Below are 15876 nucleotides of genomic sequence, written 5' to 3'. Positions count from 1 at the left end.
AGGGAGAGGGTTGGGACAAAGTTGTTATAGCAGCCCCTGAATTCCTCTAGGAAGGTTGTGGTGGCAGAGTGGGGCAGCTCTAGAGTGTGTGTGAGGGAGGGTGTCAGTTTGGAGGGTGCTGGAGGACAGCCTCCCCTCATGTGTGAGATGAGCTGAGGCCGGTGTCTCGTGGTCTCTGGATTTGTAGCTAAGGTGGCTAGGAGGGATGGGGGGCGAAGGTTGGGCAGGGTGTGTTTTCGAAAGAAGTCACAAGGGTTGTGCTGGCAGGTGGACCATGTTTTAAGGAGCGCCAGAGAGCTCCTCAGTTCTGAGAGTTGGACGCTGGGCAGTGGGATGCTTTGGGAGGGGCACTTACTGCCAGGGGAAGTGGAGTGGGAAGGAGGGGCAGGGGTGGAATGGGCTGGAGGGGAAACGAACGGTTGATGGTTCTGTTGTTTCTGGGCGTGCCAGAGTGCCCTTCTGGTCTGAGAGTTGGAGGATTGGTGACAGCGTCGGATTGATCCGTCAGCCAATCGGCCCGTGGCCGATCCGAAATCATGGCGAGGAGACCTGGGGCCGGCTCCTGAAGCCTGGCCTGGGCCAGTCTCTGGCCCAGGCATGGGCTTCACACTTCAGGAACCAGCACCCAGGGCCTCCGTCTCGCCGGACGGACGCAAGTTGCAAAGGATCTGTAAGTAAGTAACTTACAGATCCTTTGCAATTGCAGCCCTGCCGCCGCCGGCCCGCCACAGATGCAGAGAATGGTAACACCAAAGTGTTACCTTTCTTTGATACATGCGATGGGCCAGGCCAACTGCCGTGGCCTGGGCCGCGACACCATGGCGCCAGCAGCAGTCTGTTTACAAAACATTGGGAGGGAGCAGCAGGGCTGGGCGGGGCTGCCTCAGCCGGCCAGCTCCCTCTCAGTGTATGTTTTGTACACAGAATCTGTTCTCCGTGACGTCCGCGGTGCCCCAGTGCCCCCAGGATCCAAGGATTCAAGAAGGGGGGACCACATCCACGAGTCACCGAAGAACCCCGTGTGTGTGGAGACTTCAAGACCCAACGGTAAGGGCGACTCAATGTCTTCTAAAATGTTACGTTTCCCATAAAGCGCCAGAGTTCGCTGACTTGTGTTGTGTGCACCATCGAAACGAGCATTCAAGAAGTATATTATGCAAGTAAATCAAATAAGTAGGACACAGACTATGGCAGAAATGCTTATCAGCAGATTTTAACACACGTGGAAGAGCCACCCAACAAAATACAGGTGTTGTATATAACTCACCCTATTGTATTATCGGTAGCCAGAATGAGACTCTTAGAACACGTAATGCACTGTACCCATGAAATGTCTGCTACTCATTGTGTCCATACAAGCTCCCTGAAGGAACTAATCTTATATGCGGTGCATACAAATCATAATAAATAAATGTGCATTTACCATACCACACACAATATCGCTCAACATATATGTTAAGAGGATTTTTTAAAAGGGTTTTTTCAGGAGGCGTTTTGGTGAGCGATTCTGCTGGCAAAGATTGATTGGCACTCCACGCCATGCGTGTGTTTGGCGCTTACGTTACGGATAGTGCCTTAATAATGTCTACTACTGTTAATCAGAAGGGAAACTTGTCTGCACATGCACGCTTATGTGTCTGTGTTGATTCTATTTTCTACAGCACTACACGTTGCCTTGCGGCCACTTTGCACTTTGTGTTTCACTTTTGGTCCGTGTCCAGGTTGTCTGGCCTCCCTGACCGTCATTCAGCCACTGAGTGTTCACATGCTGTGGTGCGGGTCAACCCGGATTGGATTGGGGTGCATTGTTGGAGCGGTGTGGGGTACAGCATGGGGTGCTGCAGGTCAAGATTGGGTCTTTGGTTGTACAAATGTTTCCAATTTGGCCTGCCTGCCAGTTTACCATTGAATTGCTGCATTGAGGAGATGTCTCCTGTTAATAACATTTTGTTATGCTGGGTCATTTTGTGTCGATGGGAATGGTGTTAATATATATTTCTGTAATATAAATGGATTGGTTTGGCACTTTTTTGTGATGTCTGTTTAAAATCGAATTTACAAATTGCATGAAATGACAACAAAGCGCACCTCAATTGAAGTGTGACTGAAGTTGCGAACATTTCCAAAACGTTCTTATTTACAATAACCGTGTACATGTTTATAGAGGCCTCGACCATCTGGCCACTTGATGTGCTATGTCAAACATTGACTTCATTGTGCCACGATGAATGCTTTGTTGTAATGTGTCTATCTTTATTCCCATCTCCCTGGCATGCTGTGTTCAGGATGTTTTTTTGCATGTATGAGGTAACGAGTGCCCAGAGAATGCAATGTCCTGTGAGTGCACTGCTTTCCCTATTTTGTTAACCTCTGATTCTGAAGTCTGAAAACTAAAAGTAGATGCACGCAGGCTTGACATGCTGCCAAATTTGCACCAGACGTGCAGATTAACTTTACTCGTCTGCTGTTAAATCTCAGTTACCAGTTTAATGGTATCCACTACAGAATAATTGCTCATTTTACTATAGCCGATATGATAGTTGAGTGGGTTGAGTGCTCGCTGTTGTGATGTGTGTGATTTGCAGGTTCGAATCCCAGCTAGGCCATCTCAGCCTTTCATCCTTCTGAAGTTGATAAATGAGTACCAACACAAAAGTTTAAGCATAAGTGCTATACAATAACATAATATAATTTGGCCTTGGATGTCTGCTTGCATTCACAGTAATTTGACAATATCGATCTATACACACAGATATTAATGATCCATATGGTGATCCATTCTTGTATGCAAAGTTATGTTATTTGTTGTAATGTAACAGACACATGAGCCCTCCATAAGTAGCATTTTCTGTAAAGTCGCGAATTGACACGATTCACAGATGATGGTTTGAGGGCCACTTATTTTGAGGCGTGGGGTTGGTCACTTTTTGAGGTGAGGGTTGGGCCACTTTTGTAAGGCGAGAGTGGGCCACTTTTTTGGGGGTGTCCGGGCCTATTTCTTGTCCCAGTCCAACCCTGGTTGGTGATACAAGTATGAGGGAGATTGTGGGTTATCAGTGAGAGAGAGTGAACAAGAGGGTTTCGAGGTTGGAGCAGAGCTGGTGCTGGTGGTTGGTAGGGGGTATGCCGTAGGCGGCTACGGTGGGCCAGGGAGCTCCCCTGGTCAGTGCATTCGAGGGTGTGTGGTGAGTGGTGGTGGCGAAGGCTCAGTGGGTGGGTGACATTGGAAGAGGTAGCGAGGTTGTGTGTGGTGTGAAGTGGCTTCAGGAATGAAGGTGAGAGGGTGGAGGATATAGGTCGGGTGAGGTGTGGGCAGGAGTGTCTGAGAGCTCTGTGTGAATGGGAGTCTGTGGTGATAGGGTGTGTGTATGTGAGGGGTTCTGGGTGTGTGAGGTACTGGGTTTGAGAAGGAGGGTACATGGGTGAGGGATGATATGCAGGGGGTGTTTAGGAGGCTCAGAGATCTCCATGTGTGAGTGGGTGGGGGTGTGGTGGTAGGTGGTGTGTGTGTGCATGTTTCCCGGTGAGTGTTGTAATGGGTTTGAGAATGAGGGAGCGAGGATAGGTGGTGTAAGGCAGGTGAGGTACGATCTGGGGTGGATGTTTCTGGGGCAGTGGGCTGGTGCATTTGGGGATGAGGGTGCGATGGTGGGTGCTGTCTGGCAGAAATGGTGCATTCTGGAGACTCAGAGAGCCGTTCTTTTAAGTGGAAGTGGGGCGTGTGCGGTGGGTGGCAGTGTGTGCGTGTGTCCGTTTGGGTGAGTGTGGCAGTAATGTAGAGGAGAGAGGGGGGTGGAGATCTGGGACGTGCATGCATCTGGCCTGGGAGTGTGCTGTATGCCCTGGTCGTGTAAGAGTGAGGCTGGGTGAGCCGGTTGGAGACACTGGGTGCCTGTGATTGAGATAACACTCTAGATGAGGAGGCTAGACCTGCGAGGGTCAGATTGGTGTGCGAAGACGCCTAGAGTTGAGGTGAACAAGGGCTAGTGCGTAAGGAATAGGGAGAGGGTTTTAAGTGGAGGCACTGCTGAAGATGGAGTGATACATAGATCTGGACACCTGGGTGGAGGGAGAAGGGCCTAGGCTGGGTTCACAATAGTAAAACCAGTAACCCCTAGGTTAAGGATACATGGGACTAAGATGGGGGCACAGCAGTAATGCAGAGACCTTTAGAATTGCACTACCTGGATCTAAAATGGGGCCACCACAGTAGATGCAGTAACCCTTAGATCGGGATGTCTGGGCCTGAAATGAGTGCACAACAGCAAATGAGCAGCACTTCGACCGGGGACACCTGGATAGAGGGAGAGGGTCTAGGAAGGGTGCATTAACTAAGGATAGACTTGGGGGCGCTATTGCGCTCATCAAGCATGGCAGCCTGAAAGGAGAGCTCCGGCTCTAATGAAAAATCTTGGTTTTAAATATCCTTCCAGTTCCACTCTACACGCTGTAGGAACGAAGATTCCTGTGCCCGAGGGTCTCCTGCACATACCCTGAATAAATTGGGCGAATCCATGGCTGGTTTGCCGGGTTATCCTACCCGGAAGGTGAGGCAGCAGGGTGAAAGCGGCGTTGCCGCCCTGCGGCTCCGCAGGATATCTACTGGAGGCCGGAGGTGGGACAGGGAAGAGCCAGCTGCAGAGGGGGAGGGGCACAGCGGTGAACGCTGTAATGCAGAGCCCCTGGCAGAGGCGGAGCGACTCAACATCCTAAGTCCGGTGCATAGGGAAATTGTTGCTGGTGAAGCGCGCGAGGAGCCGAGCCAGATCGTGCTGTGAGGGGGCTGGTGTGGACATCGCATCGAGCCGCCGGCTGGGCTGTGAGCAGCTTTGGCTGGCGTGCAAAGCTGTGTCGGCTGTCGGGGGCCGGGCCTGCTCCCCAGCTGGGGCACTCCTACGAGGACACACAGGTATGGCGCGGAGACACGCGGAGGAGCGCACTCCGGCCCCGAAAGACAAGTAAGTGGGGCGGGTCAGTTGAAAGGCCCCCCCGCTGCAATAAAGCCCGAAGCGGAGACGGCACCTGACACGGTGTGAGACACAGGGGCAGGCCCCGGCGGTGTGGTGTGGGCGGGACCCACGGCAGTGCATGGACAATCCTGAGGCCCGGGGAGCACAATAGAAGGCACGTTGTGAGGGAACAACGTGGGGGCCCTGAGTGACTAGCGAGGGGCTGCGTGGGCACTGTCAGTGGGGCGCCGAGGACTGCACCCCCCGGCATGAGGTGAAACACTGACACTTGGTCCGCGAGAACCCCAGCGGTGGCACGGAGGGGCCACTGATACCCTAAGAACGTTCAGGAGCCTAAGGGCTGGGTAAAAACACAAGCTACCCCCCGGAGTGGGCCAGTGAGGTGCCCCGCTGAGAACTATAGTGCAATACCCACCCGGATCAGTCGGGGAGTGTCCACCTGGTGCAGTCCCCGCTCTGATAACAGCAACAAGAGAAGAGTACAGATACCCGGTGCAAGCAGGGGGCGAGGAGAATTTACAGCCTCCATATTATCCGGTTCCTTCCAGCGGAACGTTACGTGGGAGAACACAGTCCACTCTAAGGCCGTATACTAACCTACATGGGCCGCACCGAGAAGAAGGGTACAGGAGGGAAAAAGACCAGCCCAATGGACTCCTTTGCCAACCCCCATCCATGCAGGGCGCCCGACGGGATGCAACAACCACCAGACAGGCAGGGTGAAGACCCATTAGAGAGCCTGGCAACACTAGTCCAGAATGGGTTTATGGCAGAAAATGTCAAATTGGATGATATAGTGGCAACGATCGGGTCCCTGAAGGTTAGAGTGGAGAAAGAGAGCTTGTGTATTACGGAAACGGAGAATAGAATCAGCGCCAATGAAGACACAATCTCGCAACATGGCCGCGACATAGCCCAGCTCCAAACAGAACTTCGCAAAACTCAAAGTAAATGCGAGGATTTAGAATCAAGATCTCGTAGAAATAATATCCGGATTGTTGGAGTTGCGGAAACCTTTGGTAAGGGCGACATGGAGCAACAAGTGGAACACCTTCTGAAGGATATCCTAGGGGCTGAGTCTTTCTCGGAACATTTCCTTGTGGAAAGGGCACACCGCACTCTGGCTCCACCGCCGAAACCTGGGGCGCCACCTCGCACCATAATAGCGCGTATCCTTAACTACAGAGACAGGGATGCCATCCTCAGACTTTCCAGAGAGAAAGGCATGTTACACTTTGAGCATAACAGGATCCATATATATCCGGTTTTCTCTGCTGGGGTGCAGGCGCAACGTAGATCCTACGAACCGGTGAAAAGACAACTGCAGATACGCAATGTACCCTTTGCACTCATCTTCCCTGCGAAGATCAGAATCCAACACGGTGGGAGAGCCCACTTTTTTGAAAATCCTACGGAAGCCATGACATATGTAGAGGCCTCCATCCCTTTGCCTCCCAGAGACAGAGCAAATGATCAAAATGCCGGAATCCAGCCGGGAGCGGAGAGGCTTGACGCAGCAGACTGACAGGACTACGACATCTAAGCCCTGTCACAGGAAGACTGGAACAATTGCAGAGAGCGGCCTGGACACAGATTTAATGTAGCTCTGAGTCGTGAGCCCCCAGAAAGGTGGCCGGATGGCTGCAGCAGGCTACCCTCAGGAAGGTTCCAAAGGTTGGGGGGAATGCCCATCGGGAAGGTTCCGAGCGTTATTGGGCAACATTGTCATGTTGGGGGAGATGATGCGGGCGGGGGGTCAATTTGTTAGGTGAGACTGCATTATGTTGTGTTGTATGGGATTCAAGTTGGGGGGGGTGTTTCGGGAACCCAGTCGGAAGGGTTCTGCAAGTTAAAATTGGTGGTCGCGTCGCTGCACATGACATTCTTCCGAACAATACCTGGGTCAAGAAGCACGATATTAGCACACCGTCATGACATACACCGGAGCGGGGAATAGGGGTTTGAAGTTAAAACTCCTTACATGGAATGTCCGAGGATTGAACAATCGAACCAAGTCAAGCTAGGTGGGAGCCTACGTCACTAGGCATCATCCACAGGTGATCATGCTGCAAGAAACCCATGCACTCCGAAAGGTAAACATAGACTTTTTGAAGAGCTGGGGGCAAAATAGATACTATACAGACTACTCCAAGCAAGGCAAGAGGTGTTCTCACTCTTATACACCCTTCTGTAGGCTTTTGCTTTGGTAGGAGCAAAGTGGACACTCAAGGACGCTATGTCATAGTATGGGGTAGCTTTGCAGGGAGGGTGATGGTGCTGGTAAATACCTATGGTCCGAATTTAGATGACCCTGAGTTTTACATAGACGTGGTACATGAAATAGGATATACAGAAGATTCCAAGATGGCCGCCAGCAGTGGAGGTCGCGTCTGAATCGCGTTCCCGCCAGGCCTAAAACAATAAAGCACGACAACAACGAAATACTGAGCGTTCTCATACAGGACTCACCGCCGCGGCACCCAAGTGAACGGGGACACGGTAAAGAGCGGAGATTTCCCCTGCATCACCCCCTGAGGGAGCAAGCCCGCCGTGAGAGGCAGCTGCCCCTCCCCCACTGAGGGAGACCGAGCCAGCCCAGCAGCGGGGTCCGCGCTGGGACGGAGCCCGCAGAAATATAGCGCACAGAGACCCAGGGGGGAGAACCGTCGGCCACCGACACTGGGGAACCTTAAAGGCACTCCGGTCCTGTGAGGGTGGCGTGCGCCTCTGCGGAGACGCCGCGCTGGGATCAGAGCGGTAGCAGGTTCATCGAGGCGCCGGCCGGGCGGGGCATGGGCGGCCCTTCCCCCGAGACGGGCCAGGTGGGAAGCGCTGCAAGATCGGGCGGAGGAGAGCAGGAGGCCAAGCGGTCCCGACTGGACCCCCCATGGACCTCGACAAGGAGACTGGCATCAGCAGGGCTCTGGCCCCGGGCACTTTGTATGTATGTATGTATGTATGTATTTGATTTTTGTATAGCGCCGGTAGCCCAAGGGCATCAGGGCGCTTGTACATAAAACACCGGTACTTTGAGGGAGACACACGCGAGGAGGAGGCGGCCACGCCCACTAACCCCTGACACGGCACGGCAGGCTCCAGCAGCGGAGAACGGGAGATTCAGAGGTGAGCATGCCGAAGATATGCCTCCCCTTTAGTCCTTGGTACCCACGGTCTGGGACAGAAGTGCATAATCAAGCCAGGCGCAGGCCCATAAATAGAGGAGCACCACCCCCCCCCCTATCTCCACACAACTACTTAAAACAAATAAGGCAAGGGGGGGCCGCGGTCCTATGGGAGCGGGCACAAGACCCCACCAAAAATCTGGGAAACCCCCACTCATTCCCAGGGAGGTCTTGAGAGAGGCCAAAACACTCTCCTCAACACAAGCAGACTCAGGTCCAGTACAGGGGCACGGAGGCCCCGGCAGCAGGTGAGCAACAAGAAGGGACAGTACCTACTATTACGTTGGAGACCAAACACAGTCTAAGAGACAAGCAGGAAGGCATAAGACCCCCTACCGTCAAGGAAGATGTCACGGCCGAAGGGAAAAGGGGGCACCTCTCAACCAACGCCGCAATCCCACAAACAGGACACAAATCTACAATTGTGGACCTCAGATGCACCGCCGGTCACAAAAGACAGAGCACGTGAAGAATCCTCATTAGACAAAAACCCCCCAAACCAGAGCACTCTTCCGCTGACGAAGGACGATATGCGAGCCTGGTTCGTAGAGCTCCAGGACAGGTTCATGTCCACAGTCCAGGACCAATTTGCCTCAATGAGGAACGCGATGAAGCAGGTGGTACAAGAGTTGAAAATAGACGTGGCCAAGCTGGAGGAAAGAACAGACACCGGGGAGAGAATTGTACAAAATATAGAAGAGGAAGTGAACAGAACAGTGAAACTCAAGAACATTTGGTCCGGCTTACCCACAACCTAGAAATACAATGTGAGGAGTTGGAGAACCGCTCCCGCAGATCCAATATTCGTATCAAGTATTTGCCAGAATCGGTGACGGACAAAGACCTCAAGAGTGCGGTACAAGATGTCTTCGGAGAAATAATTGGGGCACATGAATCAGAGAACATTGGGATAGACAGAATCCATAGGGTGGGTCCGAAAAGATCTGGCGCCCCAGGTGAAAGACCAAGGGACGTATTAGCGGCACTCACATCTTACCCTCAAAAGGAACTGATCCTAAGGAAAGCGAGGCAGGTGGAACACATAAAGATGAAGGGAGTGGAAATACAATTGTACCAAGATCTGGCCTTGGCAACACTCTTAAAAAGAAGAGAGATGGCCCAGTTGGTGAGGGAACAATTGGCGAAAGAAATCAGATATAAATGGACGTTCCCACTTGGCCTACTATTCGAGTGGGGAGGCAAGCAGAGAAGGGTAACCACCTGTGAGGAAGGTCTCCATATAATGGACATGCAAATAGAAGAGACGGATGTGAGAGATACCAGAACGAAGGGGGATCCGCACAAAAGGCCAAGAGGATGGGAAGTAGTATAACAAAAGAAGAAACCAAATGGATGGGGGAAGGCAAAGAACCCATCAGGGGACAGATAGAGATATATAATCAGGACTGAATGCTCACTCTCACAAAGGGAAAGGGCAGAAGAAGAATAACCAGAGGAACCTCGGAACATCATGTAGCAGGAGGCCCGGCGGGGGACCGGGAGTAACGCTACTCAGGTCTGAGGATGATGCAGCGTTTAGGACTCCTCACACAATTATTCCAGAGTTATGAGAGGGCAGGGAGCGATAGGCGCAACGCCCGAGCAACCATAGGTGCCTGGGCCCTCCTCGGGATTGAAGTTGAACTTTTGTTACCAGTTGGGGGGGAGTTGGGCAGTTGGGAGGGTAGGGGGGGGAACTCCGGAAGAAGGAAGGGTTCACAACATGCGGGAACGGAGACTGAAGCAGTAGATCAGTCGTGATGGGGAAGCTTAGAATCTTTTCACAAAATGTAAGGGGACTGAATTCGCCGGTGAAAAGGAAAAAAATTGAGGCTTTGTTGAGAAGGGAGAAGGCGGACATTATGCTCCTCCAGGAGACGCCTATAAAGGCCCAAGACAAAAAGAAAGTACACCTCAGAGGGTATACAATTTAGGCGCAGGCAAATGCAGGGGAAAAAAGAGCAGGAGTGATCGCTGCAAAAAGGGGGTCTGTTGGCAAACCTTATAGAGACTCGAGTAGACAGGGAAGGGAGGTTTGCATTTGCTAATATCTCCTTAGAAGGCTACAGGCTCACCCTAGCGGCAATATACTCCCCGAACTCGGGGCAAGATGGTTTCCTCCGAGACACCCTGGGGAAACTAGAGGAATTTGCGAAGGGCGAGATAATACTGGGGGGAGATCTGAACATGGCCTGGCAACCGGGTCTGGATAGGAGTGCGGGGGACAGCAAGCTCATGGGTCCCCATCCAAACAACTTAGGCAAAGGATGGAACAGATAGCATTACGAGATGCCTGGAGGGAATTAAAGGGACAAGATAGCAGATTCACGTACTACTCGCACGTGCATAGCACAATGTCGAGGATAGACTATTTTTGGGTGTTGGTGGGGCTGGTTGGGAGGATTCAGGGAATCGAAAAAGGATCGATAGATTTTTCAGATCATGCCCCATTATGGGTAGATATTCAGACCCCCGGAAGGGGAAGAGGCCTTTGGAGATGGAGACTCCCGTACGACATCCTAACGGATCCGGTGCTGGGGGAGGAACTAAGGGACAAAATCATAGAATTTTTTGAACTGAATGACAATGGAGAAGTTCCACTGGGGTCAGTATGGGAAGCCTTTAAGGCTGTAACTCGGGGACACATAATAGCTCTAAAAGCCGCCAAAGACAAACAGCACCATGAATGGGAAAGAAAACTCATGGGGAGCTAGCGATCCATCCCACGAGATTTCTCAAGAAAGCAATGAAACATGTGCAGGGACAACTGGAGATGCTCCGTAACAAAATAAATCCCTCCTTTACCTCAAACAAAGATATTGCATTAGGGCCAACAAGGCGGACAAATACTTAGCAAGACAACTAAGAGAAAAACAGAAAACAATGGCGATACTGAACATCAAAGACGCACAAAGAAAGCCCCATACAAACACAAAGGACATAGGGGATGCCTTTAAGGCATACTACCAAGATCTTTACGCAACTGAGCATCCTGACAAAGAGAAACATGACAAGTTCCTACAGTCTATCCTCATCCCGACAATAGCAGAAGAGTATAAACGGGCCCTGGAATCTAGGATTACAGAGGAAGAAGTCGCAGGGCAATAAGGGGCCTCCCAATCTCAAAAGCAGCAGGCCCGGATGGCTTTACGGCCCTGTTCTACAAAAAATATGCAGAAGTATTAGTCCCAATCCTGACAAGACTACTAAACACATTCAAGGACAGCGGGAATGTAACCCCATCCATGAATGAAGCGAAAGTCCTGGTGTTCCACAAAACAGGTAAAGATCCCACTTTCCCGGGCTCGTATCGCCCAATAGCCCTAATAAATCTGGACACTAAAATATATACCAGGGTACTGGCAGCCAGACTATCACCCCTCCTCCCAACCCTAATAAACACAGATCAATCAGGCTTCATCCCATGTAGGCAAACACATGACAATTTAAGAAGAGTAATCCATCTGATAGAAAAAATAGGCATTACCCACACTCCAGCAATGTTACTCTCACTAGACACCGAAAAGGCATTTGACCGGGGAGAATGGTCCATCCTTTTCAAAACGCTGAAGCACATGGGATTCGGAGAGCAGTTTATAAACATGGTTAAAGCCAATTACAACTCCCCATCTATAAGAATAGCAATAAATGGAGAAGTCACGGATAGGGTGGAGATCTCAAGGGGTAAGAAACAGGGATGCCTCCTTTCACCTCTGCTATATGCCTTATTTTTGGAGCCCTTACTAATTAAGATAAGGGAATCGGAGGGGATACAGGGGATAGAGATGGCGGGCAGGAAACATAAAGTTATTGCTTACGCTGATGACATGCTGTTCACCTTGGAAGACCCCGGGAAGTCTCTGCCTAGAACCATAGAAACACTGGAGGAATTTGGGGGGATCTCAGGCCTGAAGATTAACAGGAAAAAAATCAGAGATAATGCTTCTTGCTGGAGACAGGGAGACACTAGAAACAGGGGCGGGCTCACTAAGTTTAAAAATAGGAGAGGAGGGCATCAGATACCTAGGGGTGACACTCACACACAGGGTTGATAAGATTTATATGGGCAACTACACACACCTACTGGCTAGAGTCAAGAAGGATCTTGAAAGATGTTGCCCGCTTAGGATCTCATGGTGGGGCAGAATCCAATCAGTTAAAATGAACATACTCCCCAGGGTACTCTACTACTTCCATTCCCTCCCAGTGATGGTCCCTAATTCCTTCTTCAAAACACTCTCCAAGGCCATCTCGCAATTCGTGTGGAACAGGAAACCCCCGAGGGTTGCCAGAGCCATTCTCATGGCACCAATAAAGTCAGCGGAATGTCCCTACCACACTTTAGGAAATACTATCAGGCAGCCCAACTCTGGGTCTTGAAAGAATGGTTGGGGGAGGACCAACAGACGACCTGGGTAACACAGGACAGGGCGGTTGCTAGGACCCCCCTGGAGGACCTACTGTGGAAACACAAACAACACAGACACGTGAACCTTCGAATTAGCGAGGTCATGAGAACCACTCTCAACGCCTGGGACAATCAAACCAGAAAAGGAATCATGACCACCCCATTAGCCTCCTTCATGCCCATCTGCCGGAACCCACAGTTCCCACCGGGACAGGTATCCGGTGGTTTTGAAAAATGGGAAGTAGCAGGATGCAGGAAAATCGGTGAAATGATCCAGAACAAAAAAATACGAACTTTCGAGGAATGTAAAAATATGTGGAATTTAACAAAGGCGGATAGATATAAATACAAACAGTTAAGACATTGGCTAAGCATACCAGAGGTTTTCCAGGCGCCCACGAGGGACTTGACACCTTTTGAGAAGTACATAATAACCAACTCTGGTGGGAAAAAACTGGTGTCAACACTATATAACTTCCTTAACTCACAAGAAGAAGGACAGAAATGGTCATACATGATAAGATGGGAATCCACACTGGGGGAAGAAATAACAAGGCAGCAATGGGAGGAACTATGGGCAGGCATCCCCAAAATTACCAGGGCAGTCCAAACCAGAGAAATGTGGCTAAAAATAATCACACAATGGCATTATACCCCAGAGAGGCTCAGAGCAATGTACCCAGATACGTTGGATCGATGTTGGAGGGGGTGCCCGGACGCTGGAACTTGGAGGCATATCTGGTGGGACTGCTAGGGAGTGAAGGGCTTCTGGACAGAAGTACAAACGGAAATGACAAAAATGTTCCCAGAGGCAAACCAAATGGGGGAAAGAGTATGGTTGTGAGGTTTTAAAGACACACAGGCCAAAAGACTCCACAAAGCACAATGGAGGCGCTTCATGAGCCTAGTCATCGCGGCATGGGCAACGATAGCTCAAAGCTGGAAGAAACGAGACCCGCCACTGGTATTCACATGGGTGCAAAAGGTGTCGTCCGAAATGACCATGGAAAAGATGACGCACCATCTACAGGACCAAAACAACTCCTTCTTGAAGGAATGGGGACCAGTGCTGGAATATTTGAAATCGGACTATATGGAACAATGGTGCCTGCACAACATCAAAATTTCAGATTTATACAGCGCATAGGCGTTCCTGAAGTGCAATTCCAATGAGGACCCGTACTCTTCCGGGGGGGAGGAGAGGAAAGGGGGGAGTTGGGAGGAATGTTTGTGATGTTTATTTTTGTATAACAAAACAATAAAAACATGTTTAAAAAAAAGAAATAGGATACACGGGGTTTGAACAGATCCTGTGGGGGGGATTTTAACACGATCCTGGATATCACACTGGACCGTTCCAATACAAAACACTGCGCTCCCTCTAAGGCGGCAGCGATGTTACAACAGATCCTATCACAGTTGACAATGGTCGACGCATGGAGATCATTACACCCACATAAGAGGCAATACACATTTTATTCATCGGTGCACAACACTGAGTCCAGAATAGATTACTGGTTGGCCTCCACAAGCATTATGAACCAAATGGATAACTGTGAGATACTCCCCCGCACCTTATCAGACCACTCCCCTGTCACAATGTAAATGACATTGGGAAGTATAAAACCCCCAACTAGGAGATGGAGGATGCCACCAGACATCCTCAAGGACCCAGCGGTAGCTGATGCATTGCATATAGAGTTGGATCATTTCCTTGACATCAACAGGGGTTCAGTGGATAGTTATCATACCCTTTGGGAGGCTTTCAAGGTATGGGTGAGGGGAATACTGATTTCCAAGTCCACAGGCATGTTGAAAGCGGTTAGGGTAGAGCTGGAGGAGGTGGAAAAGTGCCTGGGAAACCTGGAAGCGCAATACACGAATACACATGATAACAAAACCCTTGCAGATATCAACTGTAGCCTACCGGAATTCAATAAACTAGCTACTAGGGAACTGCTTTATATGTCATCCCCTCATAGAGCACGCAGATATGGAGAGGGAAACAGAGCAGGTCGTACCTTAGCCAACTTACTAAAAGCTGAAAGACAGCACACGCCAATCTCCAGCATACTAACAGGGGATGGCACAGTGGTTACTAGTGAAGATGGGATAAATAGGGAATTCACCCAGTTTTACTCAGACCTCTATTCTAATCATGATTCGAAGTCAGCCGAGGACGTGAAAATGTACCTCGACAATATCACTCTCCCAACGCTGCCCATGGAATACAGGCTCGCACTAGACCAACCATTGACTACTGAGGAGGTCGTAGAGGCGATCATATCATTGGCCAGTGGCAAAGCACCGGGCTCGGATGGACTAGGAGTAGAGTTGTATAAGGAACTACACGGGGAACCGGCCCCGATGCTGATGTCGGTGTGGGAGGAAGCTATAGAACTGGGTACCCTGCCATCATCAATGAGAGAGGCCATAATAACAGTACTATTGAAACCTAGACGACCACCTAACGAGATGTCCTCATACCGACCGTTGTCCTTAATAAACTTCGACGCTAAAATCTTTGCTAAGATCCTGGCCTCCAGACTCCTACCACATATGCCCACATTAATACACCCGGATCAGTGTGGATTTATCCCAACTAGATCGACGGCCCTAAATCTCAGGAGACTGTTTGGAATCATGGCCCAGATAAAACCAGAAGCCCTGGCGGTAGCTGTATCACTCGACGCTGAAAAAGCATTTGATTCAGTATCATGGCTGTACTTGTTTAAAGTGCTTGAAAAATTTGGCATTGGCCCATACTTTCTGAGATGCGTCGGTCTGTTGTACTCTGACCTTGTAGCCAGGGTGCTGACTAATCGCATGATATCCGACTGGTTTGGGCTGGGTAGGGGCACACGACAGGGATGTCCATTCTCCCCAATTCTATTCGCTCTCACGATGGAACTAGTCGCGGCAGCAATCAGGGAACACCAGGGACAGAGGGGTATCACGATGGCCGGCCTAACCCAATCAATTTCCCTATATGCAGATGATGCATTGCTATATATCCGAGAGCCTGATATACATCTTGGTCCTGTGAAAACAAAGAAATTGATATGAGGCTGGGAAGCCCAAAGGAAACACACCAACACAGGTTACAAAGGACATACAAAGTGCTTTATTTAAAAGCTACAGCAGTTACCAAAAAGTCAATTGACAAACGGATAGCTATTCGGCTCTCAGAGTAACGTAACGAACTTCAACGAAGGTTCGATGCATTAGTAGAGAGACCGTACATTGGAATATTTATGCTTTTATACTCGTTATCCAGCTCTGGCCAACCCCCTTGCGGGTTAACCGTTCTTAAGAC

The sequence above is a fragment of the Ambystoma mexicanum genome, chromosome 10 (assembly GCF_040938575.1).
Source record: "Ambystoma mexicanum isolate Mex_15411 chromosome 10, UKY_AmexF1_1, whole genome shotgun sequence".
NCBI lineage: Eukaryota > Metazoa > Chordata > Amphibia > Caudata > Ambystomatidae > Ambystoma > Ambystoma mexicanum.
Note: the sequence above shows the minus strand (reverse complement) of the source record.